Below are 20,092 nucleotides of genomic sequence, written 5' to 3' on the forward strand. Positions count from 1 at the left end.
GGAGTTTTCCCTATTCACCAGGGATATAGAGTTGCAAAATCCTGCTGTGACTCTGTTTGTAGAGTTCCCCTTCTACAAGAACAAAGGACTTGGCGTGCCGTGCGAGCCGTCGGGCTTCCGTCTTGTCTGCCGGTAGTGTGTCATGGAGGAGGTAGTCAAGGTAAAGCGTTCTCCAGTCATCGGGAGGGTCAGACTCCATTGCTGGGTCCTCTTCAAGCTCCATGACCTCGGGGTCGGGTGGAGCAGTTGGTGGATCGGCCCCTAGGGTTGGACTAGAAGGGCCATCGTCGGCTTGTTCCGACCCCACGTAGCGTATCGAGGGTTTGTGTTGGTCACTGGCAAAGATGCCAGTTGGGACTGGCTCTCGGTCGGATGCTGCTTTTACGAGCGTGTCGGTTGCTTCGTTGAGGCGCCTGGGGATGTGATTGAGTTCGAGGCCGTCGAATTTGTCCTCCAGCCGTCGGACTTCTTGACAGTATGCCTCCATCTTGGCATCGTGGTAGCATGACTCTTTCATGACCTGGTTGATGACCAGCTGAGAGTCGCCCCTGACGTCGAGGCGTCAGATGCCTAGCTTGATGGCGATTCATAGGCCGTTGATGAGCGCTTCGTATTCTACAGTATTGTTTGATGAGGGGAAATGGAGCCGAACCATGTACCTCATGTGGACCCCGAGGGGAGATACAAAGACTAGTCCTGCTCTGGCACCCTTCTTCATTAGCGATCCATCGAAGTACATTATCTAGTACTCTTGATCGACGGCTGCTGGTGGCATCTGGACCTCGGTCCACTCTGCGATGAAGTCAGCTAGTACCTGAGATTTGATCGCTGTTCGGGGAGCATAGGAAATGCCCTGATCCATCAGCTCAAGTGCCCACTTTGCGGTTCTTCCCGTAGCGTCATGGCTACGGACAACCTCGCCGAGGGGGGAACGACGTCACTATTGTCATGGGGTGTGACTCAAAGTAGTGGCGTAGCTTCCTTTTGGTGATGAGGATGGCGTAGAGGAGTTTTTGGATTTGGGAGTAGTGGGTTTTGGAGTCGGATAACACCTCGCTGATGAAATACACAGGGCGCTGCACCTTGAAGGCATGCCCCTCTTCCTCTCGCTCTACTACTAAGGCGGAGCTAACCACTTGGGTGGTGGCCGATATATAGAGTAGGAGGGATTCTCCGTTGCATGGAGGAACTAAGACTGGTGGTTTAGTTAGAAATTGCTTAACTATGTCAAGCGCCTCCTGAGCCTCGGCCGTCCACTCAAAGCGGTCAGCTTTCTTTAGGAGTCGATAAAGGGGGAGTCCTCGTTCACCGAGGTGCGAAATGAATCGGCTGAGGGCGGCGAGGCAACCTATGATCCGCTGAACCCCCTTTATGTTTTGGATCGGGCCCATCCTTGTGATGGCTAATATCTTCTCCGGGTTGGCTTCGATGCCACGCTCGGAGACGATGAAGCCGAGCAGCATGCCCCTCGGGACCCTGAAAACACATTTTTCGGGATTGAGTTTGATGCCGTTTGCCCGAAGTTTCGCAATGGTTTGCTCAAGGTCGGTGACAAGGTGGTTAGCTTGTTTGGTTTTGACTACGATGTCATCTACATAGGCCTCAACGGTTCACCCGATGAGGTCTCCAAAGCAATTGAGCATACAGCGCTGGTACATTGCCCCAGCATTCTTTAGACCGAATGGCATTGAAACATAGCAAAATGATCCGAAGGGGGTGATAAAAGATGTCGCGAGCTGGTCAGACTCTTTCATCGCGATTTGATGGTAGCCAGAGTATGCATCAAGGAAGCATAGGGTTTCGCACCCCGAGGGTGGAATCGACTATTTGGTCTATTCGTGGCAAGGAAACGGATCCTTTGGACATGCTTTATTGAGGCCGGTATAATCGTCACACATTCTCCATTTTCCCGCTCTATTTCCGCACAAGAACGGGATTTGCTAACCACTCTGGGTGGTATACCTCCTTAATGAATCCTGCGGCCACCAGTTTGGCTATCTCTTCGCCGATGGCCCTACGTTTCTCCTCGTTGAAGCGGCGCAGGCGTTGCTTCACCTGCTTGGAGCCTGGGAGGATCTAGAGAGTATGCTCGGCGACCTCCCTCGGGATGCCTGGCATATCCGAGGGTTTCCACGCAAAGATGTCTTTGTTGTCATGGAGGAAGTCGATGAGCGCGCTTTCCTATTCGGAGGAGAGCGCGGTCCCGATACGAACTTTTTTGCCCTCGGAGCTGCTGGGTCCAAGAGGACCTCCCTGGAGCCTTCTGCCGATTTGAATGACCCGGTTGACTTCTTCGTGTTGGGTGCCTCTTCAAACGACCTTCTTCCCTGAGGGTGACGACCTCTTGAAGGCAATGACTGCGGATGCGTGTCCGCAGCATTCGACTTCGCACTCATAAGCACGCTGGAAGGAGGGTGCCGATGGTGATTACCCCACGGGGACCCAGCATCTTCAGCTTAAGGTACGTATAATTGGGGACGGCCATGAACTTTGCGTAGCATTGTCATCCCAAGATGGTGTGGAAAGTCCCTCGAGAACCCCACTACATCGAAGGTGAGGGTATCGTCTAGTAATTAGACCGATCCCCGAAAGTGACGGGCAAATCGATCTGCCCTAGTGGCATAGCCTACCTACCAGGCACGACGCCATGGAAAGGCGCTCGGATAGGGTGGAGGTTTCGTTCGATCGATGCCCATCTCGTCGAGCATCTTGGTGTACATGATGTTGAGGCTGCTGCCTCTATCCATCAGTACTTTCATGAGCCGCTTAGGTCCGACGATCGGATCGATGACAGCGGGGTACCTTCCCGGATGTGGGATGGCATCCGGATGGTCAGTGTGATCGAAGGTTATGGCGGATTCTGACCATCGGAGGAAGGCTGCATGGCTGGTCTGGCGGTATAGACCTCGCGACGCGCGACCTTCTGGCAGTGCATGGAGTCGTAGGCCATTGATCCTCTGAAGATCATGAGGGCACCGGTCGGTGTTGGGAAGGCGTCATCCTTCTCCTCTGCGTTGTCTGTGGTGGGAACATGTTCCTTTCCCCTGCTCCCCTTTGTTGAGGCCCCGGCTAAGTATTTGTGCATGAGGCCGCAATCCTTGTATAGATGCTTGGCCGAGAAGGCATGGTTTGGGCATGGCCCCTCAAGCATTTTCTTGAAGTGGTTCGGAGTGCCTTCCGTGGGCTTCTGGCTACCTTTGCGGTCGACAGCGGCCACGGGCGAGTTGTCACGCCGTTGCTTCTTATTTTTCTTTTTGGTGGGACGGTTGGAGGCGCCTTCGACGGCGTCCTCGTCCCGCCTCATCTTTCTGTCGGAGCAATCAAAGATGGCTCCGACCGCCTCCTCTCCAGAGGCGTGACTGGTGGCGATGTCTAGGAGTTCCTTAGTAGTTTGCGGGCCCCTGTGTCCTAACTTGTGGACTAGGGATTCGTAGGTTGTTCCGGACAGAAAGGCTCCTATCACGTCGGTGTTTGCGACGTTAGGGAGCTTCGTTGCACTGTGAGAGAAGCACCGAATGTACCTGCGAAGGGTTTCATCGGCCTTCTAGCGGTAGTTTTTGAGGTCCCATGGGTTTCCAGGGCATTTGTACGTGCCCTAGAAGTTGCCCACGAAGATCTCCGTCAGATCCTGCCCAACTCTAAATAGCATTGGACGGTAGGTGCTCCAGCCATGCTCGCGCCGAATCGGCCAAGAACAGCGGGAGATTGCGAATAATGAAATTGTCATCACTCGCACCACCGGCCTGACATGCAAGCCGATAGTCTTCGAGCTAAAGCCCGGGATTTGTTTCGCCAGAATATTTAGGGATGTTGGTAGGCGGTCGATACCTTGGGGGAACGCAGTGTTGAGGATGTGTCAGCCGAAGGCCTGAGGGCCGGGCAGGCTGGGGGCTCAGGCTTTGGTCCTCGTTGCTGTCGTAGCGGCTGCCACGTCGGGGATGATAGCCGGCTGCTGCTCTCCATCATCGCCGTGGGCACGTCTCGAGCGTCGATGATGCTGCGTACGTGGCCATGGCCGAGGCGTTGATGTACTGGGACGACGGAGGGCTGCCTGCCGGCTGGCGGTGTTTGGTGAACGGACGCGTCCTTGGTGGGACGCACTGAGGGCGTGCGCTGGCTGGTGTCGGGTTCGTGTCGTCGAGACAACGAACTTTCCGCCTGCTGCGCCGCTGCACGCTCGAGCAACGTGCGAATTTCTTAGCGAGCGTGGTGATCCTCGGACGTCGCGGCCTCCGGAAGGCCATGCAGCAAGGTGGTCGCTGCGGCAATGTTTTGGTTGGCTCGGGCAAAGTGAGGAAGGGTCCCATTATCGATGAGGATCCTTTGATGTATGGTGTGGGCCATGGCACGCCCCCCCCCCCCCGTCTTTGCGGCGTTCAATCTCGCGATTGATGTCCGCATATTCCTGGACGAGCCCTTGCCCGGCCTCATCGATCTCTTGCTAATGGGCCCTCAGCTGCTCCATCCTTAGGTGAGATGGGGCCATCGTCTCTTCCCTAGATCTGCTATCAGGGTTGTTCGTAGGGGTGACCTCTTCCCTAGAGACACTTTCGACATGACCCTCGAGGGTTTGCGTCATGAAGCATTCCCGGGAAGGATGGTGGCTCCCCTACTGGAATCCGAGCTAGAGAACGATCCTGGCTCCTCGTTGAGGAGCCCATAGAGGGTCTCCGTATCATGCTCAATCGCCCCCACGAACTCAATGTCCGTGGGTGACTGAACCATACGTAGCGCCTGAAGGCGGCCAGCGGTCGCCGCAGCGTTGCGGAGACCGAACGGAAACACCATTGGGGTGCTCCGAACAGACCCTTCCGGACATAGGGTGGCATTGTGAGAGGCCTCCCTTGGTGACTGGACTCCCAGGGAGTTGCCCCGTGGGCCCTCAAGCCTAAGACGGCTGAGGTTGATGGAAGGGAGAGATGGGGCGGCTGAGTGAGTCAGCGCCAGCTCTCCTCCTAGTGTGATGATGAAATCTAGGTCGCCGAAATACACGTGTGTGCTCGGGGCCTAGGTGATTGCGTGGGTGGCCATCCGAGGCCTGATTTGGAACGCGCAAGCTCCCCTACCTGGCGCGCCAACTGTCGGTGTTTTGTACAAGCACCAGCAAGTAAATTTATAGTAATGCGTGTTAGGCTCGGATGGTGTGCTAAAGGACACAAGATTTATACTAGTTTGGGCTGAAAGTCCCTACATCCAGTTTGTTGATGCTCGTGTTATTAGCACCGTGAACGGTTTGTAGTAAGGGGTACAAATGATCGAGAGAGGGACTGGTCCCAAGTCTCTGATGGAAGGGTTGAAGGGAGGTCAAGAGGTTCGAAGCAACTTGACTGTGTGTATCTATGTGTTGTATTGTTCGTCTCAAGAGTCCGTCCTTCTGATGGAGGAAGCACATCCCCTTTTATAGATGAAGGGGTCGGCTTTACAAGGATGAGGGCTCTACCTTATTCTTGTGGCTCACGTCTACCCAATCCTCCTTCTTCATTCTGATGAGTGCGAAGGAAGATAAGTGCCTACAATATTGTCGATGTCTCTGTAGAATGTTAGGTTGATCACAGAACGTTGCCCTACGCAGGGTATGGGTTGTAGTACAGTGGTTTTGACTTATTAGCCTCCCCTAGCCTTGCTCCGCATGCCTTCTGGTTCCTGTGAGTCTTCGTCGGAGGGACGAGGGGTCGGGATCCGGCATAATGCCGTGCTCAAGGCCTTCTGACTTGGCAGACCTGAGGGGTCGGGAAGCGGGCGCCGCTCCCTTGGGTCCATAGCATGGTGACGAACAATCCGTCATTCATGGAGATAGCAAATCCTTTTCTGGAGCGTAGCGGGTGTCGTATATCTTCATCGGGTTCCGTGTCCCAGGGCTGAAGGTGGCACCTACAACTCTACAGGGCGAGGAGCACACACCTGTACAACCTTTCGGGCTCTACGGCGCCCGGAAGGGTCTAAAGCACCTGTCCTATCATCCCCTGGCAGTACTTTTCTTGCCAGGGCGCAGGATATGGTCCTTGGAGCCATGGTTGACCTGAACGTCTTGTCTTGCCCCGTACTTATCATCTTGAGGGAATGGGGAGAAGTTGTCAAGTAAGATGAATCCAATCTTTAGATATGGAGCAGGGTGAGACTCGTTCCTTGCCATCAGGCGAAACAGAGACCAATTCCTATCTCTTGGGCGAGACTGACCTCGCCCCTCCGGGGTCAGGCGAGGCGGAATCTATCCCTCAGCCCTCGGGCGAGACCGAGCCCGCCCTAAAGGCGTCGGGCGAGACGGAGTTTATCCCTCGGCCCTCGGGCAAGACCGAGCCTGTCCCAAAGGCGTCGGGCGAGATGGAGATTAACCCTGAGCCCTCGGGCGAGGCAGAGTTTATCTCACAAAGGCGTCGGGCGAGGCAGAACCAAACTCCTGTCACTCGAACAAGGGATGAAACGGCACCATTATATGTCCAGAAGTTTTTCACGTTCGGTGGTTATTGGTTCCACCTTCTGGGGTACCCCGGTCTTAGGTCCCCGACACTGGCGATGTCCGAGCATCGAGGAGTCCTCGACGTAGCTGGTGATGAAGCACGAGCGACGAACAGTCCGGTCAACTGGTCGGCGATGAAGTGAGCATTGAGTAAAAATGACCGGCGAATAGTCCAATCAACTAGTTGGCGACGAAGTCCATGAACCTAGCGATCTGACCAGTTGATCGGTGGAGAAGTCCGAGCACTAGGTGGTCTGATCACCTGGACGATGATCCTACAATACAAATATGTAGAACAGGTAGTACATGATGTAAAAATATATAAACTCCGGAGAAGAATCAGCAATGGTGATGAAATAGCATATGCAGCTCAGTGATCAATTGGTGTGAAGATGTATTTATTTTTAATACAAACCGCCCGACCAGTTAGTGTGTAGATGAGTCTCCAGACCTAGCTAGCCCGTTAACCATAACGCGAAGCATGGAGCCCATGTGCGTTTAGGAAGAATAAAGCATTGCTAAGGAGCCGCTGCCGACCACCCATAACGCAGAGGGCAGATGCTCATGCACGTCTAGGGAGAAGTCGGAGATAGGGCCATCTCAGGGGATATCCAAGCATCAACATGACTATTTGGGGGTTCGCCTTAGCTGTATGTCGGAGACTTAGCTATATGTCATCTTTAAGATGGTATACATGAAAGGAAATCATTTGGAGAGCAAACATGGAGAAAACAACTCGGAGAAACATTATGGCGATATACAAAGATTAGAGAATATTTAGAAAAATATTAAAGCACGACTTAGTTGTAGATAGAAAGTCTGGTTGGCATCGTATGGCATTATCTGGTCGGCATGCACGAAATTGCGCGGCCCTTGAGCTTTCTGAACTGTCGTCATGGAGGCGGTCGCGGTTGTCATGGCGCCATTCTTCGCGGTGATCATCGTTGTGACGCGGCAGGTGGTCAGAGAAAGTAGTCTGGGCGACGTCGTCCTTATATTAGTGGTCGGCGATGCGGGCAGCTCGCATAGCGGCTCGCTTGATGGCTGGAACGGAGTTGATCTCATGCTGGAGTATGACGGACATAGTTGGAGCTTAGCAGTGTCAATCCGCGTGGTACTGTTGCTGAAGTCAGGCTCTATTTTTGGTATGTACCCAGACGGAGTCGATCTCGTGTAGGAGCCGATTATGACAAACGCAAACAAGCAGCCGAGAAAATTATTCATGTGTGCATGTTCCGCGCTGGTTGCTTGCTATCGGCTTGCATGTAGATAGGTTCTTGGTAAGTGGGCATGGCTTGCATGACCTGTTTGTACATGCATATACCCATATACGATGCATGCATATACCCATATATGCCTTGGCCCTGCTTGCTTCCTGTTTGCTTGTAATAAGGGAATAACGCCTTGAACGTGAAAACCTCGACATGGAAATTCCTGTGGTGCTGTATCGGAGATGGAGGCGACATCGCATACTGGAGACTGACTTGTGCTCTGATTTTGCTTCTTGGCTTTAGATCGGATCTTGTACACGTTGACGCCATCGGTGATGATGTCGTCGACCTGCTTCCTGGTGCTAGTCTCGACCAAGTCCTAGGACCTAGAGGATAGCATGTGCCGCAGACCATGATTGAAGGCGCTAGGTTGTCCAGTGACAAATCGTCGTCGTGGTCAGACAAGGATCTCCACGAGATTGATGACGAGAACACGCTGTTGATTTGAGGTCCATTTGGCTCGCCATGGATCAGCACGCACAGCCCCATGGTTGGCGCCAACTATCGACAAAAGATGCTCGGCAGTCCTCCGAGGGGTATTCCACTAAGGTAAATTGATCGGTAGAGGTGCGCGTGATAGAAATCGGATGGTAACGCAAGGAGCAGAGACAACAATTTAGACAGGTTCGGGCCGTCTGATCGATATAATACCCTATGTCCTATGTCTTTGGTGTATTGTATGATATGTATGTAGATGTCGACTAGGGGACCCCTGCCTCTCCTTATATACTCTGGAGGGGTAGGGTTACAAGAAAAGTATCCTATTTGGTACTATACAATATCTTGCGGTGCACGTCGACCATTGCCGTGCATGCCTTGATCTTATGGGCTGGACCACCTCTGATGGTGCGGCCTATGTCTTGTCTTATGGACACTAGGGGTTATATTCCCCACACACGGGGACAGCGCGGCGCGCTTCTGACCGAGCCATTTTTTGCCGCTGGGCCACGACAGCGCATAGCGCGCGAGTGATTTTCAGCCCAAATGCACAGTAACGTTTATGAATTGTTATTCAGAAGCAATTTTTTGATGTTTTTTTTGTCAAAATTTGAACCAACGGGATAATTTTTTCAGAGAGTAGATGAGTACAGTAAAATGCTTCTGAAAAGTAGATAAAGAATTTTTTTCATGTTTCCACTGCAAAGGTTAAAGTTTATTATCTTCTAATTAAATTCAAACCAACAGGAGAATTTAATTTGAAGTGGAGTTAAATTTAATTTAGTAAATTATAATATTGTTATTTTTCTGACCAATGTTGATAATAGCAATATTATAATGTTTATTCATAATGTTTTTCCATGCATTAATTCTATTTCTGCCCAACGATGATGTAGAATTAGTGTATAAGAAAGTTGTATGTTTTAATTTTGACCAACGTTAAATTAAGGCATGCAATTATTATGTCAATTTTCTCACTTTCTCTGACGGTGTTTTTCAGAACTCAACCCAATGTCATTTATCTCACACATACCACCTCTTGAAGCGGCAACTATAGGGTATGGCGAGAGAAGTATGAACTAGCACTTGCGTTGTCTAAAAATGACCTAGTGCTTACCTCCCTGTGTCCTACTGAGCCAGTAGACCTGGTGAGGGAAGAAACTAAGTCTGATGCTGATTTCACTGCTCAGCAGTGAGATCATGCAGAAGTGTGGATGAAATATGATCCCGAATGCAAGAAATGGGACATTTCAAACTGCAAGTGCTTGATGGTGGCTAAGTCCACTATTTTAGATGCAATAAGAGGGTCTATCCCAGATTGTGATACCACCACAGAATATCTTAAGAAAGTGGAGAGTCTGTTTACTGGCTCTTCAAAGGCTTATGCCAGTACTTTGATCAAGAAATTGTTCAATGAGAAATGCACTGGTGGTGGTATCAGAGAGCACATACTAAAGATGAGTAACATGGCTTCAAAGCTGAAGCCAATGGATTTGGGGCTCAAGGATGAGTTTCTGATTCATTTGGTTTTTGCTTTCTTGCCTAAGGAATATGAAACCTTTGTTGTTAATTACAACATGCAGCCCGATAATTAGGATGTAGAGAAGCTCATCGCAATATATGTTCAAGAAGAGGAAAGGCTGAAAAGCTCACAAGGTGATTCTGCTAACCTTGTGAAGGATAACAAAAAGAAGAACTTTAACAAGAATGCCAAACCTCAAGGGAAAGCCCCTCAGAATGACCACCATCTGAAGAACAACAATGCTCAAATTGAGAAGGATCAGTGTAAATGGTGCAAGAAGCATGGACATTACCAGAGGGACTGTCTAGACTTCCTGATGAGCCTTCTAAAGAGAGGTGAGGATTTCATTACATTCATAGATGAGTCCTTGTATTTAAGTTATGCAGAAAAGGGGGTTGCCATTTCATTGGCTATCCAGAAAAGTCAAAAGGTTACCGCTTCTATTGTCCTGACAGACAAACAAAGTTTGTAGAAATAAGACGTGCTGTGTTCTTCGAGGATGATATGATAAGGGAGAGCATGGTAGCGTGAGAAATTAATTTTGAAGAGAAGCGGGTATACATGCCCACTCCGATGGTTCATGAGCCATTCTTCACACTACTTATTGTTGCCATACCAACAGTGCAAGACACTGTAGTAACAACACCTATTGTTAGTTCTCCTATGGCAACAATGAATGAACATGAGAAACGTATCGTCTAGGATCCCATAGAACCCGTTGTCACACATGAGGAGGAGCAACAACAACCTCATATAGAACAAGCATCATCTAACAAGGCCCCTAGAAGGTCTTAAAGAGTCAGGAGATCAGCCATTCCTGATTACTACAAAGTCTATGACTATGAGGAATTTTAAATGGAGCGTGATCCCATCTCATTTGAAGAAGCCATGAGAAGCGCTTATTCATCAAAGTGGCTTAAAGCCATGGAAGATGAAATGAAATTAATGAAAACCAACGGTGTTTGGGACTTAGAAATAATTCCTAAAGGAGCTAAGACAGTAGGTTGTAAATGAGTCTACAAAACCAAACATGACTCCAAAAGGAATATAGAAAGATTTAAAGCGCGACTTGTGGCGAAAGGCTTCACGTAAAGAGAAGGTATAGATTATAATGAGATATTTTCTCTAGTCTCAGGTAAGGATTCTTTTAGAATCATAATAGCGCTTGTAGCACATTACGATTTAGAATTACATCAGATGGATGTAAAGACGGCGTTTCTAAATGGGGATCTAGAGGAAAATGTTTACATGACACAATCGAAAGGTTTTGTTGTGGAACGAAAAGAACGTATGGGATGCCGCCTGAAGAAATCCATTTATGGATTAAAACAAGCTTCAAAGACAGTGGTATTTGAAGTTTGATAGTACAATAAGAAAGTTTGGGTTTCAAGAAAATGTAGAGGACAATTACGTTTATGTAAAGTTCAAGAATGAGAAATACATTTTTCTAGTCTTGTATGTGGATGACATCTTGCTCGCTAGTAGTGATATTAATCTACTACTAGAAACAAAGTTATTGTCCTCGAAGTTTGATATGAAGGATCTCGGTGAAGCTTTGTTCGTCCTAGGAATAGAGATTCACCGAGATAGAGAAAAGGGGTTTTAGGATTATCACAAAAGGCATACTTAGAAAAAGTTATAAAGAAATACAGTATGTAAAATTATAAGTCTTCACCTGCTCCCATAGTCAAGGACGATAAATATGGGGAATTTCAATGTCCTAGGAACCAATATGAGATCGATCAAATGAAAGCGGTTCCAAATAGTTCAGCTGTTGAAAGTTTACAGTATGCTCAAGTGTGTATTCACCCTGACTTAGCATTTGTTACCGGGTTACTTGGCAGATATTAGAGTGATCCAGGAATAGAATATTGAAAATTAGTAAAGAAAGTTTTGCGTTACCTACAATGTATGAAGGGTCTCATGCTAATGTATAGAAGATCTGATTCCCTGTACATAGAGGGGTATATAGATTCTGATTATGCAGGTGTTGATAGAAAGTCCCGTTAAGATACATATTCACTCTCGCAGGAGGAGCTATATCGTGAAAAAGCTCAAAGCAAACTGCCGCTACATCGTCCACAATGTATGCCGAGTTTATAGTATGTTATGAGGCCACAGGACAGGTGAATTGGCTGAAGAAATTCATACCCGGGTTGAAAGTGGTAGACGACATACATAAGCCACTCAAGTTATACTGTGATAATAATCTAGCAGTATGTTATGCTCACAACAATAAGTCAAGTGGTGCTGTCAAACACATTGACATAAAGTATTATGTTGTGAAAGATAAAGTCCGGGGTCACATAATTAGTCTTGAGCATATAAGAACATAAAAGATGCTCATGAATCTGCTTACAAAATGCTTACCACCCAGCATGTTCAGAGAACATTTAGCTGGCATGGGTTTAAGGGAAACCCTATGATTCCTGGACAATAAGGGCCTAGATGAGAATCTGTTTCAAAACAGTGAGGTGCATTGTAGCTGTTTAATCTAATGACAACAGACCGTGACGATGAGACAAGCTCTAAACACTGATCTGTGATGGAATAGAAACAAGATAAGGCAAGTAAATTGAGTTTATGTCATAAGGTGAGATCAAGGGGGAGAATGTTACATTGATCTCCACCAATTGGTTCAACGACCATTTGGACCCTTGGATCCACGTTCTGATCGAGGACGCCCAACCGCTCCATGGTTGGTAGGCCCATCGCACATCGCCATAAAAATGGAGGTGGAGGCCGGGGCACAAGACACGAGGTTCACCTGAGCCGACAGACACCCCACCTACATCCCAAACCCTAACGATCTAGAGAGGGGGCGCTGCCAGCGATGGGAAGCACCGCCACCGGCTTCACCCCGCCTCTGCATCACCGCCATCACGACCACGCCTTCACCGTCGGGCTTCACCGCGCCACCGACAATCAATCCCATGGCTAGCTCATCTTCTACGAAGGCGACCGATGGTTTGCACCTTCGCACCCTCTCCCTCTATCTCTAAATCATGTACTAGTTCATATTTTAGGATTTACGATTTATCCCAAATGTCAGTATACATGCTAGATCTGTGGCTAGTAGATCCTGTAATTTCTATCACTTGCCTCTCTGTTTTTTTTTCATTCAGGCACGGAGGAGGCGGCGGAAGCATACAACGTGGCGGCCATAAAGTATCGAGGCATCAACGCGGTGACCAACTTCGACATCACGCGTTACGACGTGGACAAGATCATGGAGAGCAACATGCTGCTCCCGGCCGACCAGGTCCGGCGCAACAACAAGGACGGCCAACGCCGCGCGCCGCGGTCTCATCGGCACCGGTTCAGGCTGCCAACTGCACGGCGGGCACCTTGGAGATGCAGCCGGCGGCTGTCGCGTGGTCCAACGAGCTGCGGTGGCCAGCAGCACCAGGACATCGTGTCCGTGGACACGCCGCTCGGGCACACGCCGCAGCGCCATCACGCACATGCCGAACGTGTCGTCGTTGCTGGCGGCCCCGACCTTGAGCAACTGCAGCTCCAGGGAGCAGAGTGTTAGCAGTGCGGCTACTGCGTCTGGTCCGACGACGAATGAAGCGGCGGCGGCAGCATCAGGCGACAACATTGCCTCGGCTATCGTCAGGCCAAACAAGACAGCCCGGTCCAGGAGGCCCAGTACGCGCTACGACGCTGACGAATGGGTCCAGTATTACTGACGAATGGGCCGGGGCAGCAGTGTGGGCATGCATTAGGGCATGCTTATCCTTATTGGTTAGTTCTGCTCCAAAAAAAAAAAACGGTAAGTTTAAGTTGTGTATGTAGTGGTCTGGTCTAATCAATATGTGAGGAACTAACTTAGCCATCATCCCCGTGCCTGCTTATAGCCTCTTGCGATTCCTCCTCCTTTTGCATTGGGTTCTCAGGAGGATTCTTTTGGATTGGGTGCTAGCAGCATGGATCCCCTCCAATATAGCCAATGCTAATTTGTAATAGGATGGTTTGTGTTGATCTCGTCGCTTCGACTAGAGTAGGAAAATATGTACGTATATATGCCAAGTCAGGACAAGTAGGTTGCATTGTGTGCAATTCATCAGTGTCATTATATATAGTCCTTAATTACTGACAAGTAAAAACACCTTGAACCATGTGCCTAATAAACATAGGATTATTGCTGATCCTAGTGACTAGTAATTAAATACGAAACGCATGTGTACTTAGCGAGTGCGAGGGTAGACATCAGTATGTTCCAAAAGTAAACCAATCCCTAGGGGCGAATGTTCAGAGAGACACGCGGTTCGTTAGCCTCTAGGCAGCACGTGGAGTTTACGACTGAGATGAGATGAATGGCATATGCTGCCATCGCAGCACCGGCCTTCCTTCTTCTACCGATTCGTGAGTACAAAGCTGATCTTTGCACTCTAATAAATATCAAGAGATAGTTTTTCACTCTAATAAATATATCTGATGGAACCTGCTTCACTCTAATAAATATATATGATGGAACCTGCTCTATAGCTGTGTCATATCATTGCTATAGATTTGTTGTAAGAGAAAAACATTGTTTATTAACTGAACAAGTACGCCTTATAAGCTAAATGAACAGGACGATAATCCTGACCATGTTTTAGCTAGAAGAAGATATTAATATAATATTTACACGATTAAAATAATGTTCTATTATCATAACATATATATCTTATAGAATTCAATTAAACTAATATAATTTGATGGTCTAGATTGCCATTGTATTTTTTATAAGTTTGGTAGAAATTTTACTTAAAACAAGCCACGGTGAATAGAGGGAGTAATTAGCTATAAGCACTTTACCTAAATTTGTTGATTCCATGCATGTAACTGAAAGGAAATTTGTTGATTCCATCTGACTGAAAGAGATGTGTGCCTACGGAGGGCATGTTTGGATGAAAGACAGAACAGGACACACACTTCGGGACGTTACGTCTAACGCTAGCCAGCTTTGACCAACTTAGGCGCCTGTTTGAATTGGTTGATAGCGATAGTTAGGATGGCAAGAATCCTTTTCATGTCGCCATGGTCCTGCATGCACGAGTTACTCAAAAAAAGTGTGACAATCACTAGTACACAAACAGGGTGTACTCTCGGTTGGGAAACCCCTTTAGTCCTGGTTTTCCAACCGGGAGCACGAATCCGGAACTAAAGGGCCCTTTCTTTAGTCCTGGTTTCTCGTCCAGGACTAAAGCACTAGTAGAGAACAGACATTTGATCCTCGGCTAAAATGGGCTCTAGTCTCGGAATTTTTTTTGCCCGGGACTAGAGATATCTTTAGTCCCGGTTGGTGGCTCCAACCAGAACTAAAGGTCCCTGCCCAACGGCTACTGCGCCAGACAGAGGTGGCAGGGACCATTAGTCCCGATTGGAGCCACCAACCGGGACTAAAGGTATACTTTTACTCCCGGTTGGTGGCTCCAACCGGGAGTAAAGGTCTACTCCCGGGCCGTGGCTGCGCCCGGGGTTGGAAAGTTACCTTTAGTCCCGGTTGGAGCCACCAACCAGGATTAAAGGTCCCTCCTTTATATATCCCGGCCGTCTCCTTCTTCTCCGAGCCCGAGCTCAGCACATTTTGAAGCTCACTGCACTAGTGTTCTTGCTTTCTCCCTCCCTCCATTGTTCCTCCATCCATTCTTCGATTTTTTCGATTTCTCCATCGATTCTTCAGTTGTAAAGGTTACCAATCTCATACTCTCATTTTTCACCATTGTCTTATCTCATTTTGTTCACTATATATATATATGGTTCTTTATTGTGGTTTTTTTATTTGTAAGCAATTTGAGCTCAAAATCACTTCAAGCTTGCATATTTACATGAAAGAAGGTTAAAGTAGCTAGTTGAACTTGCGGATCGTGTTCATCTCAGCGACCGTGCTTTTTATTTTAACTTTTTATGAAATGAAAAACTTAGAAAATAGTTAGAAAATTATAGAAAATCCGTACTAGTTGAACTTACGGACCGTGTTCAGCTCGACGAGCATGTTCTCTGTCGAGTGGTAACGGACATCAAGGAAGAGCTTTGATTCTACGAGGGAGAGCGACAACGGTCGTGGAAGACCGTGTTCCCTTCCTCGTAGAATCGGAGCTCTTCCTTGACTAAGTACGGTGCCGTCCGGTGGAGAAATGCTCGCCAAGATGATCACGTAAGCAAGGTCAACTAGTACGGATGGTTATTTATTAAAACATGTTTTTGAGCTATAGTGTATTAAAAAATGAGTATAGAGATATAGATAATTTTATAGTTTCTTAATTTTATTTGTTTATAAAATAAGAAATTTATAGTGTATTAAAAATGAGTATAGAGAGAAGATGGCAACTGCTTCATTGTTTAGAGATATAGATAATTTTATAGTTTCTTAATTTTATTTGTTTATAAAATGAGAAATTTATAGTGTATTAAAAAATGAGTTTATAGTTTCTTAATTTTATTTGTTTATAAAATGAGAAATTTATAGTGTATTAAAAAATGAGTTTAGAGAGTAGATGGCAACTGCTTCCAGGTCCTCGGCCTCTCATGGGTTTCCAAAGCGACTTAGGCTGGGCCTCCCTCTCATTCCATGCGGCAAGTGTCGTGATGAGACGAAGATTGTGATGGAGTACCGAGTGAAGAAGGAGGGTCCCGACAAGGATCGTATCTTCTACAAGTGTCCGGATCGCAATGTGAGTTATTTTATCATATTTAATGATTATGGTTAGTTTATACCTATTTTCATGATGGTTGTGATTAAAGTTCTAATTTTTTGTTTCAATTTCAGTGGGATGGCAATGGACGATGTTCAGGCTTCTATTGGGAGGAAGAGTATGTTGAACTCATGCAAAAATATCTTGCACAACAGGTAGATATGGCGGCTAATGAGGTAGTGATCCAGCCGAAGAAGCCCAAAGATGTTGCACAATCAGGGGATCTGTCTGTTTTAGTTGAGATTGGTCATAAAATCCTTGTGCTCCTGAAATGTATTTTAGCTTTAGTTCTTTTAGTTGTAGTTGGGATTGTCTATATTGTAGCGATGCTTTCATAAATTTGTACCTTTTGTGGTGGCACACATGTTGTATAAATAATTAATTATGATCTAGGTTTTAATATGATATTTATGTCATGTAATGCAGATGAGCCGGCATTGGATGTATAATGCTGATCGCCGCTCCCAAGAGTTCATTGACGGCGTGCATTCTTTGTTACGTGCGGCCGAGGCAAACAAACGTGACGGTTTCATTTGCTGCCCATGTGCCATATGTAAGAATACGGTGGAATATCCTTGCTCAAGGACTCTTCATTCACACTTGTTCAAGTCGGGTTTCATGCCAAACTATATTTATTGGACGAAGCACGAAGAAACCGGCGTTGTAATGGAAGAAGGTGAAGAAGAACAATGGGACGACAATGATATTATTCCCGATGGTGCGTGCTTCAATGATACTGCAATGGGAGAAGCTGAAGAAGAGGTAGCCACAGAAGATGAGCCTGCTGATGATCTTTGTCAGGTCATTCGTAATGCACAAAGAGAATATGAAAGTGAAAAGGAGAAGATCAAGTTCGAGTGGATGCTAGAAGATCACAACAAATTATTGTACCCAACTTGTGATGCAGGGCAGAAAAAGTTGGGAACCACACTAGAATTGCTACAATGGAAGGCAAAGAATGGTGTATCTGACAAGGGATTTGGAGAGTTAATAAAAATCCAAAAGAAGATGCTTCCAAAGGACAATGAATTGCCCGCCACTACCTACGAAGCAAAACAAGTTGTCTGTCCTATGGGGCTAGAAATCGAGAAGATACATGCATGTCCTAATGATTGCATGCTGTACCATGGCAAAGAGTACGAGAAATTGGATGCATGCCCGGTATACCATGCATCGCGGTATAAGATCAGACGAGATGACCCTGGTGATGTTGAGGGCGAACGTCCACAGAAGAAAATCCCTACCAAGGTTATGTGGTATGTTCCTATAATACCACGCTTGAAACGTCTGTTCAGAAACAAAGAACATGCAAAATTATTGCGATGGCACAAAGAAGACCGTAAGGTAGACAATATGTTGAGACACCCTACTGATGGGTCCTAGTGGACAGCAATCGACAGAGAATTCCCAGAGTTTGCAAATGACGCAAGAAACTTAAGGTTTGCTTTAAGTACAGATGGTATCAATCCTTTTGGAGAGCAGAACAGTAGTCATAGCACTTGGCCTGTTAGTATCTACAACCTTCCTCCTTGGTTATGCATGAAGCGAAAGTTCATTATGATGCCTGTGCTCATCCAAGGCCCGAAGCAACCTGGCAATGACATCGATGTGTACCTGAGACCACTTATTGATGAACTTCTCATTTTGTGGAATAAAGAAGGTGTACGTGTGTGGGATGAGTACAAACAAGAACACTTTGATCTGCGAGCATTGTTGTTCGTAACAATCAATGATTGGCCTGCTCTAAGTAATCTTTCAGGACAGTCAAACAAGGGATATAATGCATGCACACACTGCTTCGGTGATATTAGAGGTGTATTCTTGAAAAAATGTCAAAAGGTCGTGTACCTTGGCCATCGTCGATTTCTTCCTGCAAATCACCCCATAAGAAAGAAAGGCAAGCATTTTAAAGGGAAGGCAGACCACCTAACCAAGCCTCGCAACCGAACCGGTGAGGATGTACTCGATATGGTCAATAATGTGAAAGTCATCTTTGGAAAAGGACATGGCAACCAACCTGTTCCGAACGACGCTAACGGTCACGCACCCATGTGGAAGAAGAAGTCCATATTTTGGGACCTACCCTATTGGCAAGTCCTAGAGGTCCACAGCTTGATCGACGTGATGCACCTGACGAAGAATCTTTGTGTGAACCTGCTAGGCTTCATGGGTGTGTATGGAAAGCCCAAGGACACATTTGAAGCACGACAGGACCTACGTTGTTTGAGAGAAAGAGACAACCTGCATCTAGAGAAGACAGATGATGGACTCCATTACTTACATCCTGCTAGCTACACTCTAAGCAAAGAGGAGAAGGAAATCATGTTTGAATGCTTAAACAACATCAAGGTACCATCTGGATTCTCCTCGAATATAAAGGGTATTATAAATGTGCCAGAGAAGAAATTCTGTAATTTAAAGTCCCATGACTATCACGTTCTCATGATGCAATTACTTCTAGTTGCATTAAGAGGAATTCTACCTCCAAATGTACATCTAGCCACCGTGAAGCTATGTGCATTCCTCAATGCAATTTCTCATAAGGCAATTGATCCAACTGATCTAGCTAAACTACAGAATGATGTGGTTCAATGTCTTGTCAGCTTTGAGTTGGTGTTCCCTCCTTCCTTCTTTGATATCATGACACACCTCCTAGTTCACCTAGTCAAGGAGATTTTCATTCTCGGTCCTATGTTCCTACACAACATGTTCCCCTTAGAGAGATTCATGGGAGTCCTGAAGAAATATGTTCACAACCGTGCTCACCCAGAAGGAAGCATCGCCAAGGGCTATGGAACAGAAGAGGTCATTGAGTTCTATGTTGACTTTATTCCCGACCTTGACTCGATTGGTGTTCCTGAATCGAGACATGAGGGGAGACTAAGCGGAAAGGGGACACTAGGGAGGAAAACATATATTGGTACGGAGGATGATTATTTCAATAAAGCGCACTACACATTTCTACAGAACTCCTCTTTGTTATATCCGTATATTGAAACACACAAGGATCTCTTATGATCTGAGTTTCTAGGGAAGACTGAAGCTTGGATTATGCGTAAGCACATGGAAACTTTCGGCGGTTGGTTGCGAAAAAAATATCAAGGTGATGAGAGCATCCATGAGCAACTGTATTTATTGGCTATGCAACCATCATGGCATATCGTAACATACAAAGGGTACGAGATAAATGGGAACATATTCTACACAGTAGCCCAAGATAAAAGGAGTACCAACCAAAATAGTGGTGTCCACATAGATGCCATAGACCCGAATGGGAATAAGCAGACATATTATGGCCGCATAGATGAAATATGGGAACTAGAATATGCACCTACTTTGAAGATCCCATTATTCAAGTGCCAATGGGTCAAGGTGACTGGAGGAGGGTAACAGTAGACAACGAGTATGGAATGACAACAGTAGACCTTAGTAATATTGGGTACAAAGACGAACCATTCGTCCTTGCCAAGGATGTGAATCAGGTGTTCTATGTCAATGATATGTCTACCAAACCAAAAAGAGGGAAAAACGATAATGACTCAACCAAAGAGTCAAAGTGCCACATAGTTCTTTTAGGGAAAAGAGTCATCATGGGAATCGAGGACAAGTCGAACATGTCAGAAGATTATGAAAAGTATGATCGAATTCCGCCCTTCAAAGTGAACAAAGACCCTAGCATCTTGGTAAATGATGAGGACACTCCATGGTTATGACGCGATCA

The sequence above is a fragment of the Miscanthus floridulus genome, chromosome 2 (genome assembly GCF_019320115.1).
Source record: "Miscanthus floridulus cultivar M001 chromosome 2, ASM1932011v1, whole genome shotgun sequence".
NCBI lineage: Eukaryota > Viridiplantae > Streptophyta > Magnoliopsida > Poales > Poaceae > Miscanthus > Miscanthus floridulus.